A 24,774-nucleotide genomic window follows, 5' to 3' on the forward strand; every position below is an offset into this window, starting at 1 on the left:
ACCTTCCTGTTTCATTTGTCACTTAGGTTCAAGTAAGACAGTAAGGGATGTGCTATGTAAGGTATTTGCCATATTAATTGATATATTATTTTTAGGTTTGAAGAACAATGGAAGAAGAATCACTAACTTTTTGCTACATCTTATTCAGTCAACCAAGAAATCTCACTTTCCGTCTCTAATAGGAACATTAAGTAGCTCTGCAGTATATCAGTGGATAATATACAAAAATATATAAAATAAATGTATGTAGCAGTGGGAAATTGTGTTATATGTATTCATGTAGTTCATGAATTTTCATGAATTTTGATAGTCTGCTAAGATGCTTGAATGTGATAGCCATTCCTCAATGAACAACCACCGAGCATTTTTTAAAATATTATTTCTTTTGGTTGAAAGTTAGAATTAATATGAATAATTCAGATTATCCTAGGGAAAATGGCTGTTGACAAACATAAATGTATAGACAGAGTAAAATATTTTTTTTGAGTAAAATATTTTTAATTAATATATAATATATTAGTCTTAAAGTGTTTGGTTATTCTATAATATGAAAAAGTCTAAGATGAGTCAGTAGGGCTGCACTCCTCTGATTGTTTTAGGAGAGAATCTGTTTTCTTGCCTTTCTAGCTTCTACAGGCTGCCTGAATTTCTTTGGCTTCTGCCCTTCCTCTATTTGTAAAGCCAGCACAGTAACATTTCAAATCTCTCTTGTTTCCTCCCTTCACTTTTAAGGACCCTTGAGATTATATTGAGCACACCTAGGAAATTCAGGATAATCTTTCTGTCTCTAGATTCCTACTTTACTCACACAAAAGTCCATTTTGCCATGTAAGGCAATAAATCCACAGATTTGGGGGATCAGGACATTGGAAACCTTTGGGGAGCCATTTTCCTACCTTCCATACCAACCACTTACCGTTTCTCAACAACAGATAGTGATGCTGATTTTCTGAGTTTTGTGTTAATGCATCATCTTTTTCATTGCCACTTTTATGCTCACCTCATTATACTCACTGGTATGAAAATCTTGTCATTCATAAACCTTGTTGGGAAATAGGAGAAGAAAGAGGAAATGACTGAAATATTCAGGAGACCTCAGAAGGAAAGGATTTAAGAGTGAAAGAAGATGAGAACTGCTTTGATAAACCAAAATTCGGGTCACAAAAACAGCTAAGGTAATAAATTTTTAGTGCAATGTTTTAATTATAATCTCTAAACTTATATTTTATTAGTTTCTTATTGCCACCTAACAAACTAAACACTTAGTGTGAATTTATTTTCTAATAATTTTCATAAGAGTCTGGAAAGTTATTATGGTCTTCTCCTTATGGTCTTTTAAGGCAATCAAGATGCCAGCTGGGATATGTTCATATCCGGTGGCTTTCCTGGGGGAAAAATCATTTATACACTCACTCTGATTATTGGCAGAATACATTTACTTATGTTTGTATAATTAATAGCTCCTGATTGCTATTGGCCAACTGTTGGAACAACCCACAAATCCCAAATATAGTCTACAGTTCTCAGTCATGTGGTCTTCTCCAAACACCATTTACAAAGTGGCTCTTTGCTTCTTTAATCCTAGGAGGGGAATATCTAATTCTTAATGAATTTTACCTGCATTAATAAAACCATGGTCATGACATCCCATAATCTGCTATTTAATGCAAACTAATCAAGGAAGTAGCATCCCATCACCTTTGCCATATTCTAATGTTTTGGGAAGAAATAGTTTATGGATTCTGCCTATATTTAAGGGGAGGAGATTATACAAGACTACAAAGAGTGTGATGCATTAAGGGGTCACCTTAGGGTATGTCTACCCTATATATACATACATGTATAGTTATTTTTAAATGGTAGAACTTAGATCATTTTTAAGAAATGTTTATACCTGATGGTGTTATCTTCTAAAAGATTAGAAGATATCCCTCCCCCCAAAAAAAGATTAGAAGATATACAGAGAAAATAACTGACACCATAGTTAGAGACCTAGGATCTTGAGCTTTTATGTAATTTAGTTATTAACCATCCTTATCAATCTAGGATAAAAGTATATTTAATTTCAATGGGATCTTTTGTTATCAATTCAGTTATCTGTTCAAATGATGCTATTGAGTACTTAATTATATATCAATTATCAAATGCTAACATATAAATATGAGTACAATAAGAGTCACTATCCTCAAAAGCTCAGAATCTTCTAATGTAAGAACACAATTAAAATGCACTGTAATACATATTATAATGGAGGAGTTTTGGTGCTGGCACAAAGGAGAAAAATATTAAAAACTTTTGGTATCAGGAAAGGCCTTGCTGGAAAAGTTGGATTGGCTTGGGTTCTTAAGGATCAACATTCCACGAAGGTTAAAGGAAAAGTTTTTTTTTTAATATATATAAATTAATTTTTATTGGTGTTCAATTTACCAACATACAGAAAAACACCCAGTGCTCATCCCGTCAAGTGTCCCCCTCAGTGCCCATCAAAGGAAAAGTTTTATTGCCATGTGAATCTTCAAGCTGAGCAGAGAAAACAGGATATCCATAGGAGCCAGTCATAAATTGGGATTCCCAAGAAAAAGAGACTGAGATAAATTTTGAGGAGGTATGTTACTTGGGCAATCATTCCAAGGTGGAGAAGCAAGGCACTGGGAATGAGTAAGATGATATAAGGATGCAATGATTAAATAACTGCTACAAAAAATGAGAGTTTAATTCTGCTAGGTCCTTCTTAGAAAAGAATAGAATGCTTCCCCAAATTGCTTACTTGAATGGTGGGAAACTGGATCACTTATCTTCTTCTTCTCTCACCTCAGTAAGTGAGAGTTGCTGCAGGGGTGTTCGGTTTTCCTTGCTTTGCACCTGTGCTGGCTTGAGGCTTGAGACTTAAGATGGCACCTATGGTGATATAAAAAGTAATGGAGTAAAGCAGAAAGATGAGTCATTATGCCTGATGTACTAGCATTGCCAGACAAAATTGTCCATAGCATCTGTAGGTAAAATTAGAGGTGAACCAAGGGATATGAAGTGAGGAGCCAAAACTGATCACAAATGAGATTAAAACAATAAGATGCATTCAAGAATTTAGTATAGCTTTAAGAATTTTGTATAAGAATTTAGTATACCTGAAGTACCAGGTATGGGATAGACTCTGTGTGGAAAAAGAGTTTTGAAATGCAATGAGATATAAAGATACTAACAGATTGACCCTGAAATAAGACAGTAGAACTAGGAATTGAAAAGAGGATGAAAAAATACATCATAATTCTGCTAAATAATTTAACAATATTGATTTTTGGTTATTTCCCTCCAGTATACTTTAATGTATATATTTCTTGGTTGCTTCTAAATCTATCATTATAATGTCAATGTATTATATTATTCTAAAGGTATATGTCATTAATATACATGCATACATATCTACATACATACATGAACATATATATAATGTGAAAGTATAAAATGTTATAAAATCTCCTTTAAAAACATCATTTCTAATGTTTCCCTAATTTTTTTTCCTGAGTAAATGCCTTAATTTACTTCTTTTTCCTGAATTATTTTCATTTTTTCCAACTCCATCTGAAACATGTCTATGAATAAATTTTCCTTCATTACTTGGATTTTCTCTTAGAATAATAGCTCTCAAAAGCAGAATTATTTGGCTAATGGCAATTGATAGCTTAAGGGTACGAACAATTTCCCTTAATCTTTTACAAAAAGATTGAAACAGTTGTAGTTAAACCAAGAGTAGATGATGATAGTGATGACTATGTGGATGGAAATAATATTGATCACAGAGATAATAATATTGTAGCTCTACATCCAAGATTGCACACCCTTCAAGAATCACACCTCTAGTTTTTAGTTCCCTCTCTTAAATCTAGAGTGGTTCTCTGACTCATTTGTAACAAAGATAATCCATTCCACATGATGCTGTGTGGTTTCAATGGCTAGTTTAAAATATTGCTATAGCTTATTCCCTGGCTACAGGCTACTTAACCTGTGAGAAGCCAATGTTCATTTGAGAAATCCATTTGTCTTGGGACTTGCTATATTTCATCAATCTGCCAAGTGAAAAGGTCAAATGGAAGGAGAGATGCCTGGATGGTACCAAGCTATTCCTGATATTGTAGATGAGATACAAAACTTGTGAATCTAGAAGATATTATCTTAGCTATCCAGCCCAGTTGCTCAGATAATTCCAGCTCAGCTGTCAACTGATTGCAATGACATGAGAGATAAGTGAGAACTGCTCCACTGAGCTCTGCCAATAACAAAACCATGAAAGATAAAACACTGATAACCAGAAAATAATAATAGAAAAACAATAAAAACAAAAATGTATCAAGTACTTACTCTACTCCAGGCATGATAAAGACTTCATAAGCATTAATATATTTAATCCTCAGCAACCTTATGCCATTATTACATAATTTTAATAAAAAGTAGGTGTAGGTTCAGAGAGTTTTGTAACTTGCTAATAGTTACATTAGTAACTGTGTAAGAAGTAAGAATGAGCTTTAAATCTGCTTTTAATTTTGTCTCTATTAAAGTATCTATAGCAATGCCCCTTAACAGTATTTATATTTTTGCAAAGTAAATTCATAGAAAATGAATTCTCACTATGGTTTTAAGTTACATAACTTTAATTTGTATTTATGGTGATGCAATTTTTAGTCTAGGAGAACATGAAATAAATCTGTGAATGAACAATAATGTCAATAAAGTAATAATACTGGAGATCCCTGGGTGGCTTAGAGATTTAGCGCCTGCCTTCGGCCCAGGGCATGATCCTGGAGTCTGGGATCAAGTCCTGGGGTTGTGTCTCACATCAGGATCCCTGCATGAAGATTGCTTCTCCCTCTGCCTGTGTCTCTGCCTCTCTCTCTCTCTATCATGAAGAAATAAATAAATAATCTTAAACAAAAAGTAATAATAGCATGCATTTATATAAATGACACTTTTTTTTTCTTTTAGAGAGAGAGAGTGCACATGCAGGGGAGGGGCAGAAGGAGAGGGAGAGAGAAAATGTTAAGTAGGCTCCATGCTCAGAGCTCAGCACAGAGCCCATGATGGGGCTCCATCTCACAACCCTGAAATCATGACCTGACCTGAAATCAGGAGTCGGATGCTTAACCAACTGAACCACCCAGTTGTCCCTATATAAATAATTCTTCTAAATGTTTTTTATATATCTCATTTAATTCTCCCAAACTACTGACAGTGACTATCAATAGCCATATTTTACAGAGAAACATTTGAGGCAAATAAAGATTCAGTATTTTGCTCAACTAGTCAGTAGCAAAGTCAGGCTTGGAATAAAGCTTAGCTATAGGGCAGTATGTATACTAAAGCGATGTATATTGTGCCATATAAATACATTGTAATGTTAGTATTTAAAACAAAAATTTTGACTGTCTTAAAATTAATTGAAACCATCACAAAGTACTAATATTAATTTTTGAGAATTCAGGTAGTCACAATAGCCAAAATACAAAAACAATCTAAATGCCCATTAATGGATGAATGCATAAAGGAAAATGCACAAAGAAAATGTGATTGTACACACACACACACACACACATATATATATACACATATATACACACATATTCATAATAATATTATTCATCCTTAAAAGAGAGAGAAATCCTGTCATATGCAACAGGATGAAGCTGAATGACTTTATGCTAACTGAAATAACCCAAGTACAGGAAGACAAATACTGCATGATTTTATTAAATGAGGTATCTAAAAGAGTCAAACTCATAGAAACAGAGACTGGGGGAAAGGGAAATAGGGAGTTACTTCTCAACAGATAAAAGTTTTAGTTATACAAGAGGAATAGGTTCTGGAGATCTGCTGCACAACATTGTGCCTATAGCTTTGAATACTATATTGTCCGCTTAAATATTTACTTATTTTTTATGTATTTATTTATTTTTATTTAAATTCAAGTTAGTTAACACATAGTGTATTATTAGTTGCAGGGTAGAGTTTAGTGATTTGTCAGTTACATATAACACTCCATGCTCATGATATCAAGTGCCCTTCTTAACGCCCTTCACCCTTTATCCTATTCCCCTCTTTCTGCCCTCCAGCAACCCTCAATTTGTTCACTATAGTTAAGAATCTCTTATGGTTTGCCTCTCTCTCTGTTTTTACCTTATTTTATTTTCCCTTCTCTTCCCCTATACTAATCTGTTTTGTCTCTGAAATTCCACATGAGTTAAATCATATGTTTTTTGTCTTCCTCTGACTTATTTCACTTAGAATAATACCCTTTAGTTTCATCCACATCTTTGCAAATGGCAAGATTTCATTCCTTTTGATGGCTGAGTGATATTCTATTTAATACACACAGACACACACACACACACACACACACATACACACACGTCGCTTCTTCTTTATCCATTCATCCATTGGTGGACATCTGGGCTCTTTCCATATATCACCAAATGTAGAGATTGCTGCTATAAACATTGGAGTGCATGTATTCCTTTGAATCATTATGCTTGTATCCTTTGGATAACTACCCAGTAGTGCAATTTCTGGTTCATAGGCCAGTTCTATTTTTAACATTTTGAAGAGCCTCCATCCTGTTTTCCAGATTGGCTGCCCCAGTTTGCATTCCCACCAAAATTATAAGAGTGTTCCCCTTTCTCCACATCCTTGCCAACACCTATTGTTTCTTGATTTGTTAATTTTAGCCATCTGACCAGTGTGAGGTGGTATCTCATTGTGATTTTGATTTGTATTTCCCTGATGATGAGTGATGCAGAGCACTTTTACACTTAAATATCTAAGATGGTGGATCTCATGTTAAATATTCTTACTACAATTTTAAAAAATTCATGTAGTACCAGAGATAATATGTCTTTTAAAAAAAAAGATTTTGTTTATTTATTCATGAGAGACACACAGAGAGAAGCAGAGACACAGGCAGAGGGAGAATCAGGCTCCCCCTAAGGAGCCCAATACAGGCTTAGGACCCAGGTCCCAGGACCCAGGATCATGACCTGAGCCAAAGGCAGATGCCCAATCACTGAGTCACTCAGGTGCCTCAACAATATGCCTTGTGGTGAACAATTAAGAACATGCTAAATAGCATATATTTTAGATAGTAGATACAAAAATTACATGGCTACAAAACATATTTGTGTCAGTTTAACTTTGTAATCATCATCTTCAAAAATCTTGAGATGATGCTATTTTGTTTTGTTGTTGCCATTGTTATTGCTGTTTGAATCTAAAGGATAAATGAGATCATGGTAAATTTGCCAGATATGTAATTCGTATCCTAGGAACTGCAAAAATCAAGTCCTATCAGCCTAATCTAATTCCTTATTAATAATGATTAAATCTGTATTGTGCTTCATTGATTGCCTGCTCTGCAGGCTGCAAAAAGCTCAATGTTTACTGAATGCAGATTTATGATCAGAAATCAAGAATGAGCCAAGAGATAGAATGTTCCTTAAGAGTAATAGTGTTTGAATTTCATCTGACCTCAGTGCTAACAAGAAGGACAGTAAAATTTCTCCAAGACTTTTATTGGTGAGATTTATTTTCAAGACACAGTGAATGTAAAAGCAGTTACACTGTCAGGCTACAGGAAAACAATGAATCCCATTTAATGGATTTCATGTATAAAAGTGCCTGTTTACCTAACTGCTTCCTTTTCTGGACAGTCATTTTATTGTCTACTTCAAACCTACATTCACTAACTGTGTACTTATTGTGTATAAAAACAGCAGTTTATTGGAATTGTAGACCACTCTTTAAAAAAAATAGTTCTAATTATATTTTAATACTTAGCTCCAAAAAGCTACTGCATCACTTTGCTAAGTTTTAATAACAAAGTACCACAGACTAGGTGGCTTAAACAGCAGAAAGGCTCCTTGGCCATCTTCTCCCATCTGTGTTGGTGTCTTAATCTCCTCTTATAAAGACACCAGTCATGTTAGATTATAACCCTCTGGAATAATTTTATCTAACCTAAATTATCTCTTTTTAAAACAGTATCTATAAATACAGTCACATTTGGAGGTACAGGGGCTATGACTTCTCCATATGCATTAAGGTTGGTGGGACAAAATTTAGCCCGTACCAGCTACCCTCCCTCCACTGTTGCACAATCCTATCCACCAGAGGTGTTTTGTATTTCCTATAGAGAATCCACAACTCAAGAAGCTGATTTTGTGGCAAATCCTGCTCCCCTTAAATCAGAGATTGCATACATGTCAAAAATGGCCAGAGAGGAAGAAAATAATTAAAGATATTAAATACCTTTTCAAAAGCTTCTATAAGGTAAGAACCTCCGAAATATTTCAGGACTGATCTATACTAATATATCTACCTTCCATACATGACAATAACATCTTTGAAAATTTTCTAGAAGAAGTAGATTATAATTTTCAAATAATATCTGATAATCATATTTAAAAAACAGTACAAGTTATTTATCAAATTAAGTAGTTGTTTTTCAGTGTTGTTTTCAAAAACAACAGTAGTTGTTTTTCAGTTGTGTTTCACAATGTTTCTTAAACATTGTGAAAGAGAAATGTTAAAGTTTTGAATGGAGGTATAAAGTTTTCAATGTCCAAATTATGTTGATGAAAATTACAGACTATCTTGGAAAAAATTTTAAAATGGGGAAAATGGAGATCATAAAGGCAAACAAAATAGGCTTTACAAACATTATAAGTTTTCTGTGGATGGCTAGGGTTGATGGCAATTGGACTCAAGGATTGTATGTTAATACTTCAGAGTCCATCTTTTCCCTGTAAATTCAAAGAATCTGTGCAACTTCCTAAGGACAAACCCTACTAAGAACATATTAGCCCTTCCCTTGTTGCAGTCCTTTTCTATCATTGGCTAAAGGATATTGTCTTAATCCTCCCATCAAGTCAATTCATATTAACCTGACGTATAATGTACAAAACAAATGTATTACAGGTTAATATTCATGAAGAACTGTTTTCTAGACTAAGAAGTATAACATATACACAGTATCGTGAGAAAAGATAGAATATAATAAGAGCAATAAACATTGGGAAAAAAAACATATACAGCTTCAGAATTCTGAATAAAGAGCTCTTTCTATGAATTGAAATGTTGGGAATGATTTGTGGGTGGAGAGGACACTTGTATCGGGTTTAGAATTGTAGGACAGAATTTAATTCCAAGAAAAAAAAAAGAGCATGAAAAAACGTAGAGAAGGAAAAGAGTAAGGCTTCTATGATGAGGGAAGATCTGTTTGTCTCAAGGAAAGATTAGATGAAGGCAATAAAATTGAGAAATTTTGCCTTAAACCTATGAAATTTGAATTTCATCTTTTACGCAAATGAGATAATTCTGAAATGAGGCCTCTGAAGAAGAAGTGAGTGCACAAATTCTATTGCTTATTTATTGGGCTCTAAAGTTATTATACTGGGGTGGGGAGCCTCAGTGGTTCAGTCAATTGACATCTGACTCTTGATTTCAGCTCATGATCTGAGGATTGTGGAATCAAGAGCCACAGGGGCATGTGGGGCTCATTGCTCAGCAGGGAGCCTATTGTCCCTCCCTGTCCCCCTCTGTCCCTCCCCACTACACACCTGTGTGTGCATGTGCTCTCTCTCTCTCTCTCTCTAAAAATAAATAAAATCTTTAAAAAAACTGGTTATTATGTGGCGAAAATCTTTGACATTGATTTTTTAAGATGAGAATTGATGTAAGCAAGCTGAATTCTGAGAAGAGAAGGAACTGTTGCTAGAGTTATAAGACATTCTGACATTATAACTACATAGCTAATGGTGGTGATTCTGATTCTCAGAAAGCACAACTTGTTCATTTCTTTTAAAAGTATCAATGGATATACTTTGGGTTGACACTGATGAAATAGGACCAAAAAAGTCACTAAATATTCTCAGTACATAGGTACTGTGAAGTAATGTGTGACAATGAAATTTTATGGAAGAATGAAATTTTCGAATGAAATTTTATGGAAGATAAAGAGAAGTAATAATTCCTGGATTGCATTCAAATTGTTGGAGCTATGATGTCCAATATGGTAGCCACTAATCATGGTGGTTAAATATAAAGTAACTAAACAAATAAAAATTTCATTTCCTCAGTCATAGTAGCTACATGTCAAATACCCAACAGTACATGTTCCTAGGACATTTCCATCATCACAATATTAGACAGTTGTAGCTTTAGTGCAATTTTGATGGATTAGCAAATTAAGAGTGCATAAAACAATTTGAGATTTAGGAATTGTGCAATTAATAACATATATAAATATTGATATTTTGCTTTATTGTGTACTATAAAACTGCTTTAAATAAGGTAGTTTAAGAATAAAATGTAAATATATATCTAGACAAATTTAATTTTGTTTAAATAATGCATATTTTGAGGAAAGTCCCTCTTATATATTAATTATTGAATGAATGTTTTAAAAATATGCTTCAACGTGGATGGAACTGGAGGGTATTATGCTGAGTGAAATAAGTCAATCGGAGAAGGACAAACAGTGTATGTTCTCATTCATTTGGGGAATATGAATAATAGTGAAAGGGAATATAAAGGAAGGGAAAAGAAATGTTGGGAAATATCAGGAAGGGAGACAGAACATAAAGACTCCTAACTCGGGGAAACGAACTAGGGGTGGTGGAAGGGGAGGAGGGCGGGTGTTGGAGGGGAATGGGTGACGGGCACTGAGGTGGACACTTGACGGGATGAGCACTGGGTGTTTTTCTGTATGTTGGTAAATTAAACACCAATAAAAGTTAATTAAAAAAAAAATATGTTTGTTTTCTGAATTGTTGGAAAGTTCTGAATATCGATATATTGAAAGTGTTTATTTTGCAGATGTGTATTTTGAGATTATATATGCAGAAGTTCAGTTGTGAAAATATTCATCCTTCAAAGTATGAAACACACATTTGCTGCTTTCCTTCCACTGAAGACTACTGGCTAAATATATTACCAAAAAGAAAAAGTAAGCAGCCCATTTGAAATTTTGCTTATAAACTATTCCTAAAAAGGATTTGCTTTATAAAGTAACAATGATCTTACCTTCTTCTAATCAGATATTTTTAATTCGTTTTTATGATTTCTCTGGGAAAGAGAGATCTATTTTAAAGTTTTCTATTTCCCCCTCTTTTACCTTTTCCTTCCCTTTTCTTATTCAAATATATTCTATAGATTCCTAATTTGCTTTAGGGGCACAATTCAGCATAGATAAATTATTTAATAGCAAAGGTTTCCATCTTAGCAACTTCTAACGGAAGCAATAGAAATGGATGGAAAATTGAGGAATAGAACACTGAAATTTACTTTTGTAACAGTTAAGCACTTTTCTTGAAATATTGGACCAATTATTTTGGTCTATCCATGAAAAGAAAACCTTTGGTGTCCTTCTTTTCTTGCTATTATCATTTTGCTGCCAAAGTTAAATTTTTTTGAACCGTCATAAAACATTGAACATCAGGAATTGAAGACAAAGCATAGGTACAAAGCACTTTGAACATCAAACTGGAATAATCAAGAAATAGTGAATGAAAGACATATTTACTGATTGTTAGAGGCAATGTGTTGCCTTAACATTCATGTCACTCTAGGTACTTGTCTTTGATTTTTCGAAACACCTCAGTTCCTTCTTATCATTCTTAGGTGTTTTTTTTTTGTCATATTTGTTTTCTGCAGTGGTTTTAAGTGGGAAGATTGCTGGACCTCTTGGACTCAAGATGAAAATCAATTATCTTCTAATGAATTCTTACACTTCACATATTTTTGCAGTTACAAAATTAACTGGGTGTAAATGACCAAATTACTTATATTACTTTAAATTATTAGTTAGAGAATATGGCCCAAGAAGTATTTGCAGAATTCTCTGAGAATTCATATTATGAAAATTTTACAAAACCTATAATGGCAGAGAACATTAAGTCCCCAAATTGCAGCTTAGCCTGAAGGTGACCTTTTTGAAGTCTAGTAATGTAAAACTATACTTCTGAAAATAGGATGCCTTGGGTGACAAATGGAACTTTCTCTTCAACTAGAAAGAACTACAAGAAAACTTATTTTCACTGTTTATAGAAAGAACTACAAGAAAACTTATTTTCACTGTTTATGATGCAAGAATCCAGTATGCACATCATGTAATATTGTATGCACTGGTGTTAGGCTAAAGAAAAGAATTTTCACTTTAAGGAAGTAAATGATATTTAAAATATAGAAACTAATGAGAAACTAATGACTTTCAACTTGGATTTCAATCATAGAGCTGTTATATTTCTAATTTGCTCATTGAGATATATTATTTCTTCTAAAATGTACTTCTGTGATTTTGTTGGTAAAAGGAAAACGTATTAAATGGATGTGAACTATCAAAAATGCATTGATTATGCTAAAGTCATTTGAATTTCTTGAACTCTAATGAGAACACTGATTTTAGAGGGATATTTGTTTAAACCTACATTTTGCCACATTGCATGTTTACATTCCAAATACAATTTGGGGGGTATAGTTTATAAAATATATTTTATTATATTTTTGCTTGTAACTTTTGTAACTTTTGTTTGTAACTTTTAATCATAGAATTACAATCCCAAGGTTTGAACAAACCTGGATGTTCATTGTTCAACTCCCTCCCCCCACCATTTTTTTAAAACCTATTCCTCAATTTAGGATGAGAAATTTAGTATTCCTACAGCAGATTCTTTTACCTTTGGGTAGGAATGAAAGTTCTTTATAGTGAGCTACATTCATAGACATTGAGGGAGGTCTTCCCATGTAAGTGCATTGGATATTAATAATCTAATGTGGATTTTATGTTACTTTGTAATCTTCCCTTTCCAACTAAAATTTATTGAACATCTGAGCCAGATCCTAAGATTCAATGATGAAGTAGACACAAAACTTGATCTCTAGAAATTTAAAATTATAGTCAATTAATAATTAACCCCTCATCTCTATGTGTTTTCCTTCCCAGTTTCTTATTAAGTATCTTCATCAGAATTTTTTTGAGGTCTAGCTATCTGCCTTTCAGTTATAGTTAGTAAATTAATTCCTAGTTAGTTTCCCCTCCTTACTTCCCTCTTTGTTTTCTTTCTTTGTTTCTTCCTTCCATTCTTCTTTCCACCCAATGATTACTATTCACTGGGATGAACTGAGTTATTTGCCACATTATTTTCTTCATGATTTGTACAAATGACACTGATTTTCCAATTATTTTTAATCAATATGTGGTCATTTTCTAATTTCTAAAAATTGTCATTGACTTTTCCCAATTAAAAACAATTTGTTAAGAATACAAAAAAATGTGTCATTATGAGACGATGTAATCCAATTCTTATCAACATAATTACATTTACATCCCTTAGATTAAGGAATACAAATCACTTAAATTTCATCTTATACATTTGTGATAATGTATAAGAAATAAATCTGATGACTATAGTAACATTGTAATTTGAGTTCCATTTTCAGTTTATTATTTATAGCAGTCAAAAAACACATTTGTAAGTCTTCATGGTAAAAAAAAGTAATACTATGTATACTGAATATGTATATGACTTAATTGACTGAAGCAATGAAAATCTGTTTTATTGCTTAACATACTTGGCATATTTTTTAAGTAAGTTTGCATAGCCATATTTCTGACTATAATTACAAGTAAAAGCTTGAAGCTTCACTATTAACCCAATTGAGGAGAGAATTTAGGAAAAAATATATGGAAATAGAAAAGTGCCCATGCCCTTCAACTGTGGTAATGAACAGAGGAAGAGTCAGAGTGTGCTAATGTTGGAATATGCTAATCCTTGAATACTGCCCAGATAGGATTTTTCATTGTGGCTGATCAGCACAATGGCTCCAGGAAGACCATCCTGATGAGACTGCTATTTGAAGGTAAGCTCCAAATTGCAAATTGCATCCTACATAAATTTCTTTCTCCTTTCTTAGGTTCAGATCAATTTGGTTTGATAATGCCACTACGCATCACTCTGCACAATTCTGCTAATCCCTCTGCAGAAAGTATGAGGGATTGAAATACTTCAATAAATAACTGACCTCTGTGGTGAAAAAATAAAAAGAGAATTTGCAGTTTAAGATGTCTTAAATTTTAGGAAAATAAATCTATATTAAAATAAATCAATAATTTGCAGTTTATAAAAATAATTTACTTTGGAGACTAGCAAAATCAGTTTGCTGTACTTTTCTAGAGGATGCAGAGAAATGGGGAAGTGTCATCCTAAGGAGAAATCAGGAAAGAACCCACTCTCAATTGAGGCCTTTTGTGTTTTACAAACTTTTCCTTTATTAAGTGGAAGAGAAAAGTAAAGGAAGAGAAATAGTAAGTTGTCATTTTGGGAAACTGTTTATTGATCTGGCATAAAGGGACTTTTACCTTTGTCTGATTAATGGTTGTATTTTGACCTCTGTTAAAAGTAAGAGAGAAAAGCTACTAGACTTGCAAGGTTATAAGCATGCTTTTGGTCTGTCTCTGCTCTAAGGACATACTCTCCTCTGTAGACACTGCCCAATATGAGCTCACCTGAACTACACATATAAAAAGGGCTTCTATTTAATCTCAAGAGGAGACTAGATACACATTGCTTCCTATCTCCCAGATTTCTTTTCTTCTCTGACTTTCAGTACATCTCCTAATGTTGTCTATATAAACTGGTACTCTAATATAGAGAACCAGAAAATTTCATCAATAAGAACAAAAAAATCACTTTCACTGCATAATTTTCAAGAAATAAAGTTGCAGGGGCACCTCGGTGGCTCAGTTGATTGAGCACCTGACTCTTGGTTTCAGCTCGGGTCATAATCTCAGGGTCCTGAGATCCAGCCCAGTGTTGTGCTCCCTGCTCAGTGGGGAGCCTACTTGAGATTCTTTCTCCTTCTCTTTCTGCCCCCTCCACCCACTTGCACACACATGTACACACACACTCTCTCTAAAATAAAGCATTTTTTAAAAAGTTGAACAAAAATACATTTGTAGGTTAGAAAAATGTGAAGCTCAGTAGAATTGTTCAATAACTGATTAACCAGCTTTTACAATGTCATTTTCAGAATTACATAAACATAATTTTGATCCCAGTATTAATTATGTGGCATACTTTGATCAGCAGTGAAATCTTTGATTTTGAAACATTTATATTGATATATTAATATATACTCTTCCAAAACTCCTTGGGTAATCATGCAGTTTATGTTTTTTGAGACATAGTGGGATATTCAAACTATGGGACTTTTAGACTAGAAATATCCTAGTATGGTGCTCCTGAAAGTAAGTGTGCCCACAGCCCATGTGTACTCTCCACTCTTCTCTGTAAGACCTAAATTTAACTGAGTTCTGGCACTCAACCAAGAAGTATGACCACCTCTTAATTATTTGCACTTGAGATCAGGGTAACTTTTTTGAAACATCTCTCTGTGAGTTTTGTTAAACATTATGGAGCTTGGAATTCAGAATGAGAAAGCCACACTCTGATATTAAAAGTAAGTTTAGTGTTCGTTGTCACTCTAAGAATGTTTTGCATAATTTTGTAATCGTTATGCCTTTCCATTGACTGTTTTCAACTTAGTATGCCATTGTTTTCAACGGGCTTGCCATTGGCAGATCTGTGTAGCAGTTTGTTTTTAATATCCCTTTCAGTATTCCTTTGCCAGCCTAAGCTTCTCTTCTTGCTTTTGGCCCCTTAAGGCAGCATCCTAATTGGTCCCCTTCATTGGCAGGTATCTCACATGGAAGATGCTCTGCAACTTTTATCTTCCTATAATAAAATAGATGCTTTGTGTCCCCTTCTCATGGTGACACGTTGTTGCTAATGTGATGCTGGGCAGCAATGTGTCAGACAAGGCAACACATTTTGTATACTTCCCAGCTAATAAGATTGTATTAAGCAAGGGCTTTCTGAGGGCAGTGCCTTAAGTAATAACTAATGACATATGGCTGGTCAGTGCGGGAGATATTTGTATTCAGGCAGAGACCTTTGTATTCTGTTTAAATTATAATATATAAGGAGATTCCTACTCTTTCCATTGTTATATTTGCTGCTTTTTCCCTCATTGCTAAAAGCACCTAATTTTGGAAATTAAAAAATATATAAATCTTAGTAGTTCCATTAGGATTTGGAAATAATACTCTTCCTTTTAAAACTGAAATTTTTATGTCAAGTATTACAGCAAATTTTTTCTGAGTTCACTTGGAATGAATTGACAATAATTACCTCCTAAAACTCAACATGATTCTTGGCCACATCAGAAAAAGCCCACATGACAATATGACATATATTAAGTACAATTATTAACATATACTTAAATATTTTTCAAGTTAATAAAAAAGGGGAAATATTTTGCTATAGACTATGGAGGACTGTATTCTAGTCCCACTTTCATAAACTAATATGATCTTTGATAATCTATTACTGGACACCCACTTCCTTTTCTCAGTTTTAAATTGACTTTACCAATTGGTCTCAGATTCCTTTTGCAGTGAAAATTATACGTTTTTTACGTGAATTTGTAAAGAAGCAGCAAACTAGATTGATAGTTTTAGAAAGCAGATAGTCAGTTATTACCTCCTGCCATTTGATTAGAATTGAAAGTTGGCATGCATTAATGTTAGAAGATGTAGAAGGAATTAAATGTGAAGAAACTTCTGGCCAATTCCCTTTTCCAGTAAAGAAGTCAACAAGGAAAAAGTGCAAAATTCACTTTCTTTGTTTCCTTTTCTACTCATGAGTACAAAGTAAAGTTATATTTGGGTTCAAAGAATGCAGAGAATATTTAGGGGAAAAATAAAATATTTAGTTACTTAAATAGAAGAGAAAGAGTCTTACTGTGGCAATATCTCATGCCAGCTGTGTGTTTCTACAGCAAAACTGGGAGCAGGGACAAATTTGGGAAACAATCATAATCACAGAAGGGGACTGAAGGAAGCTAGCCAAGAGCAGATTACTGAAAGGGCAATTGGGCCCCTGAAAAATAATTTACAATGAGGTGGTAGGAAATGGGGCCAGGACTAGACCCTGAAATAAGGTTTCAGAGGGGCATTGATGCCAATTCTGCAGCTGTCTATCCCTAGCCATCCTGCATGTAGACCAAAGCCCAAAAAAGATGGTTCTATGAACATATCCAAAAATCATCACCCTACATTATAATGCAAGCCACTGCTAGCTTAAAGGGTCTGAGGTGATGAAATAAAGAAGGAAGGAGCATCTTCTCTTACACGTCAGAGAAATACCTATTCACATGAAAGACTTGCTAGGAAAAATGACAGAATTGGTGTCACACTTATATGAATGGTTGGTGCACTAGGGTTGGTGTTAAGACTCAGGTTTAACAGTTGAAGCAACAACAACACTGTTAGGATGAGTGTAAAAAAAAAAAAAGCTAAAAAAAAGTTAAAAAAAATATCCCAATTGGACATATCCCCTAGGACATGGTTAGGAATAATGCTGAGAGCAAGAATAATTTCACCACAGGGCTCACACACCTTCAAAGGTTTACTCTAAGAAAATTAATTTGGACATTCAACTTATTACTTTCAAGATCTTGTACTTCCTAGTCCCCAACCTCATTTCCAAAACTCCTCTCTTCCTTTCAGGTAATTATGACATAGAAGGAGTTCTGATTCATTTATCTTTCTACTGATACCCAGTAGGAAACTTCTCATTCTATCAACCTTTTGGTCAGAGGCATGAGGTTATTCTGTGAGCATCGATGGGATTTGTTCCATTAGCTCATGGGGTGAAAGAATGTGACTGACTAGTCACTTACAAGTGCCTAAAAAGAAACAGGTGTTAACAGATGAAGCAGAGGGCAAAAAACAGTCACTTGTTATTTGGGGCAGTTAAGATCTTAGAATTTTTATCCTCAAGATTGCAAGTATGAAAATGACATTATTTACCCATATTGGTGAATATCAAGTATGGAAGCTACACACTTGAGATTCTGGTGAATCTCCAGCAGATTTTAAATTCTTTCACTAGGGCAGCCCAGGTGGCTCAGTGGTTTAGCGCCACCTTCAGCCCAGGGCCTGATCCTGGAGACCCAGGATTAAGTACCCTGTCAGGCTCCCTGCATGGAGCCTGCTTCTCCCTCTGCCTGTGTCTCTGTCTCTGTCGTCTCTGTCTCTCCCTCTCTCATGAATAAATAAATAAAATCTAAATAAGTAAATAAATAAATAAATAAATAAATAAATAAATAATACTTTCACTAATGACAGTTGGGCTAAGTGTTAAATTCTAAGTCTAAAATCATTTTCCCTCAGAGTTTTAAATTTATTGCCCTGTTTTTTTTCTTGCATCCAATATTGTGGTTGAAATTCTGAGAACTAAGAAAATGAGAAGAAAATTGTAATTAAGGAAATTATAATATATACTAGAGTCACTGAATTTGTAATATTCTCATTATGAATGAAAAGTATATAGTTATCCAGTTCCTCGAATATACAAAAACAACAAAAATCAACATAATATCATCATAATGTGTAAGATGCAACATAGTTTAAACAGATGGATCATCACTTAGAGTAAGAGGTACCTGAGACATGAGTTGAGGCAAAATTAGGATAAGCTGTCAATTGAGACTGAATAAGGAGACTGGGGTCGATGGAAGTAGAGTGCCAGAAAGAGTGGTAAAACTGAAGTATGTGACTTTCATGAATAATAGAACCACCACTATTTTCTGTCATGTTCTATCATGTTTACTGGTTTTCTAAGCGTCTCAATTTCTACAAAGTCTTGCATAATTACAAAGCTCTAAACTACTCTCAATATCCAGTAAGGCTGTCATAAGGAGCCTGTTACCTGGTGATTCAAGGCTTCCTCAAGCCACATAAATGTGTACTTAGGGGACTTCACCAGAGTTTTTCCTAAGGCATATGCCTACATAGCCAGAGAGGATGTAAAATACCTATGCAAACCATTCTCTCTTTTTGTACACATGAAGTTCTTAAGACCAGTACTTGGAGTACTTGATGTATTTTTAATTATCAGTGTCTCGGCCTCCTCTTCGTGTCACCTTTGAAGTCCATTGGCATTCTCTACCCTTCAAAGTACTCAGTACCTATTGAGTGGTAACCTCTTCTAATATCGGTATTACCCTGCTTACTTTGATTGAAATCCATTCAGAAAGTTTATCTGCCAGGAAACTTATATTTTTATGCTTTTAATTCATTCATGCTTGTAAAAAGAGAGGAATAGTGAACATTAATAAATCATTTTAGGAGACGAGATGAGCTTTCTTACTGACTTTAGACCCTAAAATACAAAATGTGACACTGGAGATTTCATTCTTTTTAATACATATCATATTTATGTGTAAAGTGTAATTTGTGAGGGTAGAGAAAATAGATGATCACAGTTTCACAGTTTTAGATACTAGTGAGAGTTCAGGTGGAAATATGGGATAGGATATATGGAAAGAAGTAAAGATTGAAAATAAAATTATATGTAATCCATATAAAAGTAATAACTGAATATATGAGTGGAAAAGTTCTCAAAGAAAAGGGAGAGGGGGAAAAAAGCCAAGACACAACCATGTAGAATACCCACACTGATGACGTGAAAGGACGTAAAGGAGTCAGCAAATTGGGTAGAATCCCAGAGGTAGGGGGACATCCAGCAGAGGATCAGTGATGCCAAAAGAAAATAGTATATCAAGAAAGGAGGAGGAGACCAGAGAACAAAGGAACGAAGTAGAGAAATTTTGTGACAGTGAAGAAATCAAGATAAAAAAGATATACAAAAAATTAAAATAGAAATGTACATGAATTTTCTACTTTATAAATGGGCAGTTTGGGTCTGCTATATTATAGTCATACGCCATAAATGTCAAATGGGTTAATTAATGAATGAATATAAAATGAATATGATAGTTATCAAAGAATTAATGAAAAGTCTCATTAGCGGTTGGATGACAGAGTTTTCAGAGAACCCATAAACCATTCTGTTGTGACATTCACCAGCAATGCTCAACAGACTGAAATCAAAAGAATTCTGACCATGAGGAGGACAAGGACTGAAAAGTAGAATGGCAGGTGAGATAGGTCATAAAGGGAGTTAATGGCTCCTAGGCATTGGGCAGAGCAGCTGGGTGGCCAGGATGACCATAAATCACAGACCAGATATAGGTATAGATATAGAGAGTTAATTAAAATTCGAGCAGAACTCAACGAAATCGAGACCAGAAGAACTGTGGAACAGATCAACAGAACCAGGAGTTGGTTCTTTGAAAGAATTAATAAGATAGATAAACCATTAGCCAACCTTATTAAAAAGAAGAGAGAGAAGACTCAAATTAATAAAATCATGAATGAGAAAGGAGGTATCACTACCAACACCAAGGAAATACAAACGATTTTAAAAACATATTATGAACAGCTATACGCCAATAAGTTAGGCAATCTAGAAGAAATGGACGCATTCCTGGAAAGCCACAAACTACCAAAACTGGAACAGGAAGAAATAGAAAACCTGAACAGGCCAATAACCAGGGAGGAAATTGAAGCAGTCATCAGAAACCTCCCAAGACACAAGAGTCCAGGGCCAGATGGCTTCCCAGGGGAATTCTATCAAACGTTTAAAGAAGAAATCATACCTATTCTACTAAAGCTGTTTGGAAAGATAGAAAGAGATGGAGTACTGCCAAATTCGTTCTATGACCAGCATCCCCTTAATTCCAAAACCAGACAAAGACCCCACCAAAAGGAGAATTACAGACAAATATCCCTGATGAACATGGATGCAAAAATTCTCAACGAGATACTAGCCAATAGGATCCAACAACACATTAAGAAAATTATTCACCATGACCAAGTAGGATTTATCCCCGGGACACAAGGCTGGTTCAACACTCGTAAAACAATCAATGTGTTTCATCATATCAGAAAGAGAAAAACCAAGAACCATAGGATCCACTCATTAGATGCAGAGAAAACATTTGACAAAATACAGCATCCATTCCTGATCAAAACTCTTCAGAGTGTAGGGATAGAGGGAACATTCCTCGACATCTTAAAATCCATCTACGAAAAGCCCAGAGCAAATATCATTCTCAATGGGGAAGCACTGGGAGCCTTTCCCCTAAGATCAGGAACAAGACAGGGATGTCCACTCTCACCACTGCTATTCAACATAGTACTGGAAGTCCTCGCCTCAGCAATCAGACAACAAAAAGGCATTCAAATTGGCAAAGAAGAAGTCAAACTCTCCCTCTTCGCCGATGACATGATACTCTACATAGAAAACCCAAAAGCCTCCACCCCAAGATTGCTAGAACTCATACAGCAATTTGGTAGCGTGGCAGGATACAAAATCAATGCCCAGAAATCAATGGCATTTCTATACACTAACAATGAGACTGAAGAAAGAGAAATTAAGGAGTCAATCCCATTTACAATTGCACCCAAAAGGATAAGATACCTAGGAATAAACCTAACCAAAGTGGTAAAGGATCTATTCCCTAAAAACTATAGAACACTTCTGAAAGAAGATGAGGAAGACACAAAGAGATGAAAAATATTCCATGCTCATGGATTGGAAGAATTAATATTGTGAAAATGTCAATGTTACCCAGGGCAATTTACACGTTTAATGCAATCCCTATCAAAATACCATGGACTTTCTTCAGAGAGTTAGAACAAATTATTTTAAGATTTGTGTGGAATCAGAAAAGACCCCGAATAGCCAGGGGAATTTTAAAAAAGAAAACCATAGCTGGGGGCATCACAATGCCAGATTTCAGGTTGTACTACAAAGCTGTGGTCATCAAGACAGTGTGGTACTGGCACAAAACCGACACATAGATCAATGGAACAGAATAGAGAACCCAGAAGTGGACCCTGAACTTTATGGTCAACTAATATCCGATAAAGGAGGAAAGATTATCCATTGGAAGAAAGACAGTCTCTTCAATAAATGGTGCTGGGAAAATTGGACATCCACATGCAGAAGAATGAAACTAGACCACTCTCTTTCACAATACACAAAGATAAACTCAAAATGGATGAAAGATCTAAATGTGAGACAAGATTCCATCAAAATCCCAGAGGAGAACACAAGCAACACCCTTTTTTGAACTTGGCCACATAACTTCTTGCAAGATACATCCATGAAGGCAAAAGAAACAAAAGCAAAAATGAACTATTGGGACTTCATCAAGATAAAAAGCTTTTGCACAGCAAAGGATACAGTCAACCAAACTAAAAGACAACCTACAGAATGGGAGAAGATATTTGCAAATGACGTATCAGATAAAGGGCTAGTTTCCAGGATCTCTAAAGAACTTCTTAAACTCAACACCAAAGAAACAAACAATCCAATCATGTAATGGGCAAAAGACATGAAGAGAAATCTCACAGAGGAAGACATAGACATGGCCAACATGCACATGAGAAAATGCTCTGCATCACTTGCCATCAGGGAAATACAAATCAAAACCACAATGAGATACCACCTCACACCAGTGAGAATGGGGAAAGTTAAAAAGGCAGGAAACCACAAATGTTGGAGAGGATGCGGAGAAAAGGGAACCCTCTTACACTGTTGGTGGGAATGTGAACTGGTGCAGCCACTCTGGAAAACTGTGTGGAGGTTCCTCAAAGAGTTAAAAATAGACCCGCCCTACGACCCAGCAATTGCACTGTTGGGGATTTACCCCAAAGATTCAGATGCAATGAAACGCCGGGACACCTGCACCCCGATGTTTATAGCAGCAATGTCCACAATAACCAAACTGTGGAAGGAGCCTCGGTGTCCATCGAAAGATGAATGGATAAAGAAGATGTGGTCTATGTATACAATGGAATATTACTCAGCCATTAGAAACGACAAATACCCACCATTTGCTTCAACATGGATGGAACTGGAGGGTATTATACTGAGTGAAATAAATCAATCGGAGAAGGACAAACAGTGCATGTTCTCATTCATTTGGGGAATATAAATAATAGTGAAGGGGAATATAAGGGAAGGGAGAAGAAATGTGTGGGAAATATCAGAAAGGGAGACAGAACATAAAGACTCCTAACTCTGGGAAACGAACTAGGGGTGGTAGAAGGGGAAGAGGGCAGGGGGTGGGGGTTAGTGGGTGACGGGCACTGAGGGGGACACTTGACGGTTTGAGCACTGGGTATTATTCTGTATGTTGGTAAATTGAACACCAATAAAAATTGATTTATTAAAAAAATGTGCACATAAAAAAGGTATAGATATAGATAGATATAGATAGATATAGATATAGATGATATAGATATAGATATAGATAGATATAGATATAGATATAGATATAGATAGAAATAGATAAAGTAGTGGTCAGGGGTGCTAAGCAGTTGGGAAACATGGAAAGGAAGACACGTGAGTAATCATAAGATAAACTCTGATGATTCTCCCTGACATTCTTCTCCAGCAACATGCAAATACTTTGAGGACTGGACGTATAATTTTCCCTGTTCGTATCCCTAAATGCTCATATACGGTGACTCCCCTTCACAGGCCTGATTCCTCCTCCATCCTCCTCTAGTGCCTGCCAATGGCAATATGCCACATAGAAAGCTGATATCAGTGGAGAAAAACTTAAAGTCTGCATTCTGAGAACACAGAAACCCCGGCTCACTGATTTACTCATTGTAGATTTTGTTTCTGTCCCTCCCACCTCTCTGTTTTGTCAAGGGAACTGAAATAATAGCATCATTAAAGACTCACATACATATAGTTTTCCCCATATCAACCAGATCCTATGCAGAACCATTACACCACAAACAGCTGCATAAAACCATAAAAGGAAACCCCCAATTACAGCCCCAGAAGGTAGTGACCATGAAATTCTACAGATTTGGGATTACCAGACTGAGATCACTTGGCCTGGGAAACTATTATCTATGGTTATTTAGGTTTTCTCAAGGTAGCCACGCACAGAAGCTATTAATGGGGAGAAATGGGAGGTATATAATTTTAGTAAGACAAAGAATCCTTTTGCCATTTTCTAGAGCACTTTGAATCTTTATTTTATGATAGCTTAAAGGTGAATTCTAAAGAACATTAAAATTTTGTCCCTTTAAATTTTAATCATTTAATCATTTCATTGATTACCACAATATTTAACTTAGACTATATTAAAAGTATAAAGAATAAAGCATCAGAGAAAACCATATAATATTCTATGAATACAAGTAGTGGGAATATATAAGTAAATGAGAGTTAAAGTGACTTCAAAAATAATCTATAATGGTTCTGGATATAATCCCAAGAAGGTTAACAAAAATATAAATAGCAAAAGGAGTTTTCTCTCATGACATCTACTGCTATCTAAGTATCATACTGCATAAATGCACAAAGAATCCATTCAAAAGGTTCAAAAGTTATATTCACCATTCATCCAACAAATTCATGATGTACACTTTTGAGGAAGTACTCTGCTAGATATTGGAATACGATACAGGAATAAATCAGACTGAATATTACTGTGTAATCTTATAATCCTATTTCACTGACTATATTATACCTAGCCTTCCATGTTTATATCACTATGGTTTCAGGATATTTTTTTTGTGAAATATGAATATATGTGTAAAAAAGGATATATGTAAAATATTAATATATGTATATATGCAGTCACCATCATTTTTGGTGCATAAAGTTTGTTTCCTATATTGCTTTTCGTTTATAAGAAATATCATTGAAACTAAATCTTTGCTCACTTCTGAAGTAATCCACTAGGTTAATTCCCAGAAGAAGAACTGATAGAGTCATTTTAAAGCTTTTGGTGCTT

The sequence above is a fragment of the Vulpes lagopus genome, chromosome 6 (genome assembly GCF_018345385.1).
Source record: "Vulpes lagopus strain Blue_001 chromosome 6, ASM1834538v1, whole genome shotgun sequence".
NCBI lineage: Eukaryota > Metazoa > Chordata > Mammalia > Carnivora > Canidae > Vulpes > Vulpes lagopus.